Source organism: Vitis vinifera, chromosome 17, assembly GCF_030704535.1.
Source record: "Vitis vinifera cultivar Pinot Noir 40024 chromosome 17, ASM3070453v1".
NCBI lineage: Eukaryota > Viridiplantae > Streptophyta > Magnoliopsida > Vitales > Vitaceae > Vitis > Vitis vinifera.
The window spans coordinates 16,847,228-16,859,255 of record NC_081821.1 but is presented as its reverse complement, the minus strand read 5'-3'; the positions used below and the strand labels follow the sequence as shown (position 1 = coordinate 16,859,255).

Here is a 12,028-nt window from a genome sequence, read left to right as displayed (position 1 = left end):
AGAGCTCAAGTCAGGAGTCAAGTGGTGTGTTGCTCTAGGACCCATGTATTAGGCACCATCGGTTATTGAGCTTGGAGAAGCAACAAAGGAACTTGCCATCATGGTGACCATGGGCCTTGAGTTCTGAGCTCGAGAAGTGGGACTATACTGACTAAAATTAGCACTGTGGTAGTGATTGAGAGCTTCATGGCAAAATTTTGTTTACAAATTTGGCATTTAGGTCTTTCTTCTATAGCTTGAAAGTTTTGACGTCCATTTTCCCTAAAACTGTGGTCCTTGAGGTTTTCCAAGAATTCCAGCTTGATTGAGATTGGGGACTAAACTGGTTGATCTATGGACTAAAGACATTTTTCACTACAAGAAAAAAGTGAAATAATGACGTTTTTTAAGCGTTAAGAAAGGTAAAAGATGACGCTTCCCTGAAGCGTCGTCTCCGCTCCTGTCATGAAATGTTACAATTAACAATGACACTTTCAGGAAGCGTCGTATTTTATTAATGCTTTCAATGGCGTTTTAAGAAGTGTCATCCTTGAATAATGTCAATAATGACAGTTGTGGAAGTGTCATCTTTGAACATTTTTTGTTGAAATAATTTGTATAAAATTACCATTCTTGACACTTATGCGAACTCCATCTTTGATTTAATTTTATTAATGATACTTTTAAAAATGTCTTCTTTGTTTCACGTTAACAATTACGCTTATAAAAGCATCATCTTTGAACAATTTCTATTAAAAAATAATATTTTGATTCCATTATTAAAATAACTGATTTCTTATATAATTAAATTTAAAAAACAATTACAACCTATAAAATAAAATCAAATTTTATTAATTAAAATATATCCAAATATTGATATACATGAACCTAGTTTAAACAGTTAATGTAACCACCTATATATATTAATTACACATAAACTTATTAATTATACCAAAATATTTCAATAAGAATTTCTAATTCTAACATAAGAACAAACATTGGTATCAAGACTACAAAAATAAACCATAATCTTTAAAAGCATAGTTCAACCTCCTAATGAGTTCACTGATGTAATCTTCATGGTTTTTGACTTCACCTTCTTTAACACAATGGTTTCTCTTCTTTTAGCAAACAAGTTTCCTTTGTAACCTGTAAATAAAAATAAGGAAGAGTAGAAAACATCTAAATTATATATACATACAATAAATAATAAGCATAAATGAAAGTATAACTTTCACAAAATTAATTTAGGTTATCAAGTTTGCGTACATGAATTAGCCTCTTACATACATGGATTGTGCTCCTTTCAATTCATTATAAGAAAAAAAATTATATTATGAAGTGTTTTCGAAATAAAATATAACAAATTATTCTAATGTAGATAAAAAGCTCACTATTGTCATCTCTATGTTGCACCTTTAGAGCATTACTTTAAAAAAGACCTCATAAAGAATTCATCAAAGTAAAACTAGACATACAAAATATTTCATTAAGGAGACCAATGAGTTGAAACTAAATAAATAAATTCGTACTCCATCAACAAAGTACCTTAACTACAATTTCAACTAACATATTATGCTTTCCCCAAAATAAGGAAAAAAATGTACTTCAATTTTTTATTCAACAACATAGAAGAAATAAATTTTGTTTTTATGAGATAAAATATTGTATTTTTAGTATAAATTAACAGTTAAATTAAATCTTTAATAAACTCATAGACTCTGAGTGAATAAATATGCATTAAATGCTTATTATAAGGTGTATATATGAGTTAGGGTTGCTCTGTATGGACATTTAATGGTGACCTCTTAAAGCATTCTTGAATACAAGAATAAGTCCTATAATGCACAATAAAAAAAAAATATCAAGGTCCAAACACGATGAAAACCATCATGTTATCACTATGTTATGATCAAAATTTTATCTAATTATAAAAGTAAATAATTAAATTATAAAGTTATAGTACAAATAGAATTCTATCTTATTAGCAGTTAACCCCTTACTCCTAGTTGTCATAATCATTACCTCCTACTCTTGTTCTCATATAGAATGATAGCCTTGTTTTTTTTTTTTCCTATATTCTTGATAGAAGACCACTTTGTCTAATTAGTGCAACTAATTGCACTGAACAATATGAAGATATATTATTTTAAAATATTGAAAGTTGGATCTCTTGTTTATTAATATTATAAACAAATATTTTAGAAAAGATAGAAAAATACAAACATGTTGAGGAGAACACAAATTTATGAACCCATCTATAGAATAGTCAAACTTTTGTATTTCCCTACTGGTATTAGTTGTGGTCAATAATAAGCCATCTAGAGTAACTTTTGGCAATAATTTGATTAATATTTAATACCTAAAACAAAACAAGAACAAGGGATAGTAAGAAATCAAACCTTAACATGCACCTCTTCTATGTAGAGGCTACTAATATGCAATGGAGGAGCAACTACTATTATGATGTTATAACAGCTTAAGAGATTTAGACTCATTTAAATTTTAATATGCTAACTACACTATGTAATATAATAGTCAATAAGGAAAATACAACTGACATAATGAAAATAATTAAGAAACCCAATCACAATACTAAATATTAACCAAATATATATTCAACCTAAAAGTTCAAGAAGTAGTTGAATGTTTTTATGAAATAAATGATAGAGAAGTCATGCAATTTTAATAAATTTATTCTAGATCTAAGGAGAAATTAAAAAAATAAATAAATTGTGATTTAGGCTGTGATTCAGCCTTGAGGAATGGTAAATTAGGAGCAATAGAATTAAATCAATCAGAAGAGAATAGCCGTAGAAATTTCAAAAATAATAAAAATAGTAAAAAGAGTTTAATTGTACTCACTTTTCATCACATACTTAAATGGCGGAGTAGAACACTCTATCCCTTTCTATCTTTCACTATTTCTTTCTTTCTCTCTCTTCCAAGCTAGGAAGAGAAGAGTGATCTATAAATAGATAGATAAATATATTAAAAAAGAAAAATTATAATTAATAAATGAAAACATGAAGAAGAGAGATAAGATGTTGTGATGGTGTCTAATATTTCTATTAACATTCAACTACAATTACAATTCAAGATAGAAAGAAAACATGGAAAATCAATCACTGACACTGTCAAATTCCTAAGCCAAAATTACTGTTGATACAGTTTAAGTTAGTATTTTGAATCTTTAATGCCCATTCATCTCCTACATCATTAAAACAAGCCAAATAATTGTTGCAACCCCCAAATTAAGAAATAGAGAGAAACATCAATTTGTTAAAGTTAATGGAAATTTAATTTGAATTCTCCATTAGTATCTTTACGAGTAATATATTTCCAAATATGATATAACATCAAAAATTAAAAGTGACAAATCATAATACCCCAAAACAATAAGAGGATAAATGAAACATGACATAAACATTAACTAACCCAAAACAAATATTCAATAAGATGAAAATTTACTTTAGCAAAATTAGCAAGGAAAAAGGAGAAGGTAGTTGGGTTGAGAATGGTGACCCTTTATTATACTATGAAAGCAACAATGAATCAACTTCTTCACAAGCATGATGATGTTTAGAAAAAAGCATCTCAAGTTTTGACTTTAAAATTTGAAAGAAAAGCAATTAGCTATGAACATTAAGTTGGGTTTAATCATACTTAATATTATAACTATGAAATTATTATAACTAAGGCAATAGAACTTACTTTTTATTTGGAGTTAGATTTTTCCAACCTTAATATTTGGAATGAGAAAAAATGGTGTTAGAGATTAGAGGAGTTGAAACAAGGAGCAAATTATTCTCAATAACTCTTAAAGAAACTCATAAAAGTACAAGTTTGAAGAATGAAAGCTTTAAGAAAGGATTTGGATTAGTACAATGTAAGGATCCAGACACATTTAAAGCTTTAAACAAGATTGGCATATTTAAAGCTTTAAACAAGATTGGCCAATTAAGTAAATGCGATTTATAGTTATTAGGTTAATGCAAATGAGCTAGTTGGGCACTTACTTGGTTGGGAAAGTGATGAAAAGTATGACTCCTAGTTGGATAATTACTTGGTTATTTAGGAAAAAACTTAATTTTAAATAAATAACTAAATAAATAGTTTTTGTGAGATTTTATATGAAACTTGAGAAATAGTAAGAAAAAGAAAATAAATAATACAAAGGCAATTTCATTTTCTGTTTAGTTGGTTTCAATAAAGAAAAATTAATGAAATAGAATAAATTTTTTGAGAATTTATACAATTTTAAAGGAAGAAAATTGGAGGATTGTGGTGGAAAAATAAGAATTTAATTTAAATTTTTATTATATTTTTCTTTTTTTGTTTATTTTCATTTTCATGTTTTTTTTCTCCTTATACTTGGTTCAAATTTTCTGTGAACAAAATCTTAGCATAAAAGTTTTTTGATATATATATATATAGTTTGGTAAGGGGTCATTATAAACTCATGGAAAAATTGTTCAAAGGCTAAAAAGGGTCATTGATGAGATGATCTTAGAATCTCATAATAATGTTTGTGAAGGCAGAAAAAATTCTTGATGATGCCCTAGTTGTGAAGGAGTATATCAATTCTAGAAATAAAGAATTTGAGAGAGGTGGGTGGCTTGCAAATTTTTTTTTTTATAAGCAAGAAAAATTACATTAATGGCATCTAACATAAAATGCAACAAAGTAAACAACTAGGCGAGATTTCCTATTATTGGTTTTGGATGAGATGCATTTTAGACAGAAATAGTTAAGTTGGATTAGATTTCCCTTTCTTTTCAGAATCACCCACAATAGTAGCAAGAGAGCCTAAGACCTTTTGAGTAGGGTAGAAAGTATAGGTCATTGGATCAAAAATTCTGAAACAGGAAGATTCAAGAGAATTCCTAATGAAATTTAGGATATGTAGTGTTTATTCAGAGAAAAAGAATAGGTAGTGCTTGTGTAGCTCATCGGAGAAAATGGGAGAAGGAAGAATGATAGGGAATTTCAGTTTTAATTTATCTATGAAAAAACTAATCACAAAAAGTTACAAAAGTTGCACCTAGAAGGTTTGAAGATTGACTTGAACTTGGATGCTCATTAAGGTCACTAGAGAAGTTCATCATATGACAATAAGCCAAAATTTCAATGAGCATATCTAAATTAAATAATATGATTTCCCAATTAAGTTTTAACCCTTTGCTATGGCTTATTAGAATTCATTTCATTATAGTACTTTGGAAACAGGCAAGTTGGTGGATATGATCTATAAAATGAAATCCACAAAGCCTCTTTACATCGGTGTTCACAAGAATGATCTAAAGATTGTGATGGACTTGATAGCTTTGCTCTAACATTTCTGTTTCCTTCTAGGAATCAAGTAGGATTGAAAATCAAAAATCTTAAATAACTATATCAACCATTGTTTGTTATTAGAAAAATCAGCACTACCAATAAGGTAACACATCACAAGATTCCATCTATATATACTAATAAGGTCACTCACATCTATTATACTTCAGATATAATCTTCATTAACATTAGAGAAGTGGGAGTGCATCACCTGAATTCAAGATGAAGCCTTCTGCAGCAGTCTTAGAACTTCATAAGCTCCACTGAAGGAGTAGAAAACCTAATACACCTTGAGACCTACAGGAGGCAAAGGCAATAAATGTTTAACCAGAGCATGGTCCATGCATTGGAATCATGAGGCTATGGGTCAAATACCAGAATTTTTATCTGCATCTTGGGCTTGATAAATGGGATTCATTGAAGTGTTTTCCTAAAGGTCAAATACCAGCATAGTCCCACTAATTTGTCTTATTTTTTCTTCATTTAGTCCAAACTATTTATTATAGGATACAAGTGATTCAAGCCCCTTATTCTTATGCTTCTTCACCACCATAGAAAAATACCAATTATTTTTTATATATATAAAGAGAATAGAAGCAATCTCAACAACACCACACATATTCTAATAAACATTCACATCAATTATAGGCCTTTTGGCAAAATTCAAAACTGATTATTGCAATGTTTAATAAGAAAAATGTAAAGATGAAATGGTTGTAGATCTCCAAATTGTGATAGTTTCTCAAAAAACTGAAACTTAAATAGGGCTTCAACCTATCTCTTAATCCCAAATCTCAGACATCTAAAGAAATCCATCCATGAGAGACTAGATAAAGAACAAGTAAAAGAAAATTAGAAAGAATTCCATTATGTTTCCTGTTTTATGCATTTTTTTTAGGTGTTGGGAATCAACATTGAAATGGGAATTTTACCTTGTGATTTTTGTCACATTCTGGAACACCTAGCTTATGTTTTCCTCTTTAAGAATGCATTGCAATTGTGTTCTTTTTTTTTTTCTTGCCACCTAATTCAAAGAACAGTTGTTTCAGTTTTTATATAAATAACTAATTCCTAATTTCTAGATAGTTTAATTAGTATGGTTGAATGGCATTCTTTTGGCACAGAGCAAAGGTTCATGTTGGAAAATCTTCTGCTTAGAATAGATAAACACAAGAAAGAGAATCATATTTGAATGACATTAATAAGAGAATCCCTTCCAATCAGCTCTATACCTATAGGTTTTTTTTTATCTCAAACATTAGCTTTCAAGTGGCCCAACCCAAATCTTACCAATGCTTAACAGATAGGCTCATGCTTTCTTCTTATTGTAAGCCTTTGACCCAATGCTGCTCCTTCCATCCTTTTTTTCTTAACTGATGTAATCACTTCCAATAATGATATTATAACATTTGAATTTCTCTTACATCTCTACATATGGATGACAAAGAAGATTTTTAAGTGTGTTATGCTAATTTTCTTCTTGTTTAGTCAATGAGGAATTTTTTTTTTTTGTACCTTTTATTTTTTTTTAAATTTAAAAAAATTCACATTTAATTTCAAGGGTCTTTATGGAATCTTCCATGGACATGCACAGACTTTTGAAATGGATTCAGGGGAGATGAGGAAAATAGTGACCATAGATGGAAATTCGTTGCAAAACATAGGCTCATCATGTTTTTCAGTCAACCAAGAAGAAATTTGGAGAGATTTTGAGCAAAAAAAATCAAATGGTAAGACTACAAAATAGCAAGAAAAACACTACTAGAGATTAAGACTGAAAAATAGTAACAACATTACAAGGATAACATGTATGCTTCTATCTTTAAAAATAAATAAAAAATAGTAGTAACTTTCACATGAAATATAATAATTTTTATATGAAAAGTATGGATTTACTTTGTGTCTTATATCTTTAGAAACAAAAAACAGGAAGTATATCAAACACATAATATAATCATCTACCCAAAACTACTACAGCGTGGATAGGTTCCAAGAAGAAAACAATATTGCCAAGTGCAATAATCTATAGACCACAAAATATAAAACATCTTATTGGAAACTACAGTGGAGATTGGAGACAAAGGAAAATAACTTCCTAGATGAAAATATTGAAATTCATATGTTCAAATGTAGTCTAAATTGCATAACCTCATAAATTTCTCCAAATTGTCAACAATGGATGTGAACACATAACACCAGTAAAATGAAGTACGAAAGAAAACCAGAAAACAAAATCTTGATCTGAATGGCCTTACCACATTAAGCTTCACTGCAAAGCCATGGACCCCAGCAGAGCACTTGCCTCCATTTCCTTTTTCATCATGTCACCATGGACTGCTATAAAAGTCAAGGGACTAAACACCAATGCCAATGACTATAAATAACATAATATAGATTCAAATATTATAACTGGCTATCAAGAGTACTAGAAAGGATCCATGTCCTGCCTTGGCAGAAGCTTCAAGTTTCATTCTCCTTTCATGTTGCACAGTATGAAATGAATCATAATGGGGTATTTTTGAACAACCACAACATGAATCCAAGGGCGGAAAGATAGGTAATACATAATAGATATTAGTACATTGTTTAAATTCATGGCATCCTGTACACAAGATTTTGAAATTTCCAAATGTTGTGTGTCATTGCTGTGAATTATTCGGAAAGGGTAACAATCGGAATGGAATTTGAATTAGAAATGATAATCCAATGCCAAATTGAAGTGCATAGCCTGACAAAGTGGTAAACAAAATTCGGTATCCGATCCAAAATATGAGCCTCTATTAAATGAAGGTCTTTTCACCTTCCAAAGTGTGATTATCAACTAGTAATGCAGATAAAATCCCTCATAGTAAACTGGCCATCATATTTTGAGATAAACACAAGATAGTTAATTGATGATTAAATATTTCTAGCAAGCATAAAGTAGCAATACCACAAAGGGAAGCCTTCAACTAGATGAATAACTCTCAAGGAGGCTTTGTTCTAGATACTATGCACAAAAGTGCAACCAAAATTAGCTTTAAAAAAATAAAGAAAGAAAAACAACAGTTCAATGGGAAAAACAACATGTGAATTTACCAATAAAAAAGGCTCCATCGTATACCATACAAGACTTACCAAACATCCCTTTTACTTAATGACATAGAAGATAAATCAGCAATAGAACTGCCACACCCCCAACTAAGTTGGAAACTTGGGAATTCAAGTCAAGAATCATGATACAAGTAGGAATTGCCACTATAGTGATGACAGAAATTTGATACATTTTCAAATCCTACAAGGATCTTATACATGCAGAGGATTATTCATCCATAAAAATATGAAAATTTGCAGCTTTGTTTCCACAAAAATGCAAAAAACTCATTCCAAACAGCCAACCCTTCAAGTCACAAATTCACAATCCATGGAGTCCCAATTTCTGAAATCTTTCCAATTAAAAATTTTCACTTTTGCTAAAACTTTTTACCTTCCACAATAAGATTTCTAATTTCCATGCCTATGTTACCTCTAGTGACCATCATCTCCATAAAGCTTCATTTTCTTCCAACCCATGGACTCCTCTATCTGGATGGTCCTTTGATTTGAACTACGTACATTGACCCCCAAAATAAATCTTCCTAACCAGATGTAGATCAGATTCGAGTTGGTCTAAGAACAGAAACCTTCACATTTTCTAGCTGCTTCACAGAGGAGATCGGAGCAGGATATTGAAAATGAAAACCCCCAAACAGCTCGGCTACTCACCAACTACACGTCGTTGTTTCACGATGTGATATATCACCCCAATATTGTCTCCCACCTCACTTTTGATTTCGTTGCCACTCAAATCTAAGAGATTCCATTACCGACAAGTTAAGAATAGTTGTAGATTAGAGTCTGAATATAGTACTCTTCCAAAGGTTAAGGTTTTTCAATAGAGAGAGAGAAAGCTTAGGGTTTTCAACGAGAGTGAAGGCCTAGGGTTTTCAACGAGAGTGAAGGCTTAGGGTTTTTTACGATCTGAGGGTTTAGGTCTTCGAAGGGTTTTGATACTCACAACTGGTCTTCTAAGGCTTGTCGGGGTGCTAAATTTGTCTTTTGACAAGTGCAGCAAATCATATGGAGGTAATGGGAAATATATTACATTCTATGTAAGAAAGAAAATGGCGTTTTTTTAGCGCCAAGGACGCCTATTGAAATGTGTATACAATGATGCTTAAAATAAGCGCCAACGTCTTTAAACTTTTACAGTTCAATGACGCTTATAGAGGTGTCATAGTAAACAAGCGTCAACATTTTAGTATATCTAACTAAATAATGACGTTTTTTCAAAAGCGCCAAGGATAAGAGCGTCCTTGTTTTGTTTTTTTGTAGTAGTGTTTGTTGCTATGTAGGAGGAATTCTGGCTCTGTGGGTTGTAGTAAGGTTGAGGTAGAGATTTTGAAGGGAACTTGTGAGAGTTTTGTTAGTTTATCTTGAAAGGTTTCTTGTTAGCAAACACAGCAAGTTTAGCTTGAGCCATATTCACATTCAATTGTTCAACAACATTTTGCCTCTATAATATAAGATCAAAGCTTAAAAGAAGACTATGAACCTCCTCTATGGTTGGCTGATTAGATATATCATTGAAAGATGTTACAAAGGGATTGTACTCAGCTCCTAAACCTTGAAATAGGTAGATCAACTGGTCTTTATCTAAGACAGGTTTACCAATGGAACCAAGCTTATCTACAACATTCTTAACCTTAACAACATACTCATCAGGAATGAGACCGTCTTTCTTGATTGATTGAATTTCAGTGCGAAGCTCCAAGACAAAGAGAGTGAAATGTTGTAGTATAGGTTCTCTCGAGAGTGTTCCAAATCTCCAAGAGGCTATGGTGAGTCCGACGATTTTGCTAAGCATCCCTTTTGTGACTAAGGAATAGAACCAGCTCACAGAATTCAGTGGAGATGATGCCACATCCGAAATTGGGGATTGATGATTTGTTGTTCTGGGTTTAAGAATCAAGGAGGAGGAGCATTGGTTCCATCTATGAAATCTTCAAACCTATTGGCAGTTATAACATTCAAAAGTTGATTCTTCCGGAGCAACTAGTTGTCTTTGTCTAGCTTAATACTGAGGGACTGATTGAGAGTTGAAAGGGGTTATTGGAGATATGGAAGAGGAAACTGATGTTGAATCTAGAGATCAGCTTGATGAAAAAACGGTGGTAGAGGAGAAACATGAATTGGGTTTTCTGGTCATTGGGTAGGGTTTTGAGAGTTTTCTTAAGCAGAAGTAGGGGTTGAAGGAGAAGAATCCATTTGGATTAAAAATGCTCTGATACCAAATCAAAACAAAAAGTTAACGGGAAAAAAAACAAAGTCAGAAAAGAAAAGGATGAGGAGAGGGAATGTTGGAATGGCTCGTTGATTACCAAGCAAGGCTGTTAACTAAATATATAGAGTGGTGAGATTACTAGAAGAGCTGTGCTACACATGTAATCTCCTCATAAAATGGTAGCTGTACAAGTGAAACTCTAAAGAAGCAATGAGAGAGAAAGAAAACCAATTTATCATGTTGACTTAACACTTTGAAAACAGAGTCTCGACTCCAATACAAAATAGTGACAATGAAATAAAAACCCAGCTAAATAATGTTGTATCTGCATTACAGGAACCATGCATGCACCCAGAAACAAAATCAAATCGTAGCAAAAAAAACAAGGAACATCAACGCTGATTCACAATAATATTAGAATAACTGAATTCCCTAAGTTTGAGAATTTGATGGTGATCATCCAAAGAAGCCTTTGCTTGATTTAGCACTACTCCTACTGAGGGATGAAAGTACTGAAAGAATGGCCATGCAAATGAATCCCAGGAACAGCAGACCTGTAGCAATTGTCGCCCTATCCAGGAATTTCTCCGTCTTGGATTTGAATTCACTTAAATCTTGACCACTCAAATCTTCCACACCTTGTACAAAATCATTCAAATTTCTTTTAAACTCAAAAGTGACTGCAAAACCAGCTCCCACACCGGTGCCCAGAAGCAAGCTAATGACCTGCATGCATGCATGTATGCCATTCCAAGGGGTTAATTCTTTTAATCTCTTGTATTTTGCTGCAAAATTAAGGAAATTAATGTTTCTAACGGACCTTGTCTCCATAGAAGTCGAACTCCGGGCGAAGGGGCCTCTTTTCAGTACAGGCATGATATACAGCAAAGGGTATTTGCGCCACCGTGTACAAAAATCCGACCGCACCCGTAGCAGCCACATACCTGCCAAACCGATCGAGAATTCATCAACAAACTGATACGATCCAACCCACGTGGGTTAGGGTTGAGACCGTGTTTGGTTCATCTTTATTAGGATTTTTGCCTAATTGTCTGAAAGTTTTGATTCACGATAATGAGCTGTGTCGATACACTTTTTTAAAAAATAAAAACTTTTATATAAAATACAGTTTGGCTAAAGCCTATATTTGTTTCGAGGGTTGCCCCAACCAAAGTGAAGGGGTTGATAAGAAACAAAAATAGAGTCATATATAATACCTGTAAGCAATGACATCCGTAAAGCTGGTTTTGGTACCATCACTAAACTTAAAATTGTTGGTGGCCATTACCACAACCGAGGCAGCCAAAAGCAAGAGGGTGAGGATTCTCAACACAAGAGCTGAGTTCACCACAGCTTTGGAAGCCATCTCGCACGCTTAATACATGTTAGGAGTCTGGCTTTTATTTATTTATA

The 12,028-nt window shown here is 32.2% G+C and overlaps 2 long non-coding RNA genes across 3 annotated transcripts; both read right to left on the bottom strand.

The window, feature by feature from the left end:
• Positions 1 to 938: 938 nt before the first annotated feature.
• Positions 939 to 7,721, bottom strand: LOC104882423 (uncharacterized). 2 transcript variants are annotated; one of them, XR_788131.3, is made up of 5 exons: positions 7,569 to 7,721; positions 5,525 to 5,610; positions 2,845 to 2,947; positions 1,249 to 1,282; positions 939 to 1,128 (listed from the first exon to the last, which is right to left on the bottom strand). It is a non-coding gene; the product is annotated as an uncharacterized LOC104882423 (long non-coding RNA). The 2 variants fall into 2 exon arrangements; XR_009464632.1 differs by lacking the exon at positions 1,249 to 1,282.
• A 3,112-nt stretch (positions 7,722 to 10,833) lies between these two features.
• On the bottom strand, positions 10,834 to 11,578 carry LOC132252830 (uncharacterized). The gene is made up of 2 exons (XR_009464636.1): positions 11,436 to 11,578; positions 10,834 to 11,341 (listed from the first exon to the last, which is right to left on the bottom strand). It is a non-coding gene; the product is annotated as an uncharacterized LOC132252830 (long non-coding RNA).
• Between the last annotated feature and the right edge of the window lie 450 nt (positions 11,579 to 12,028).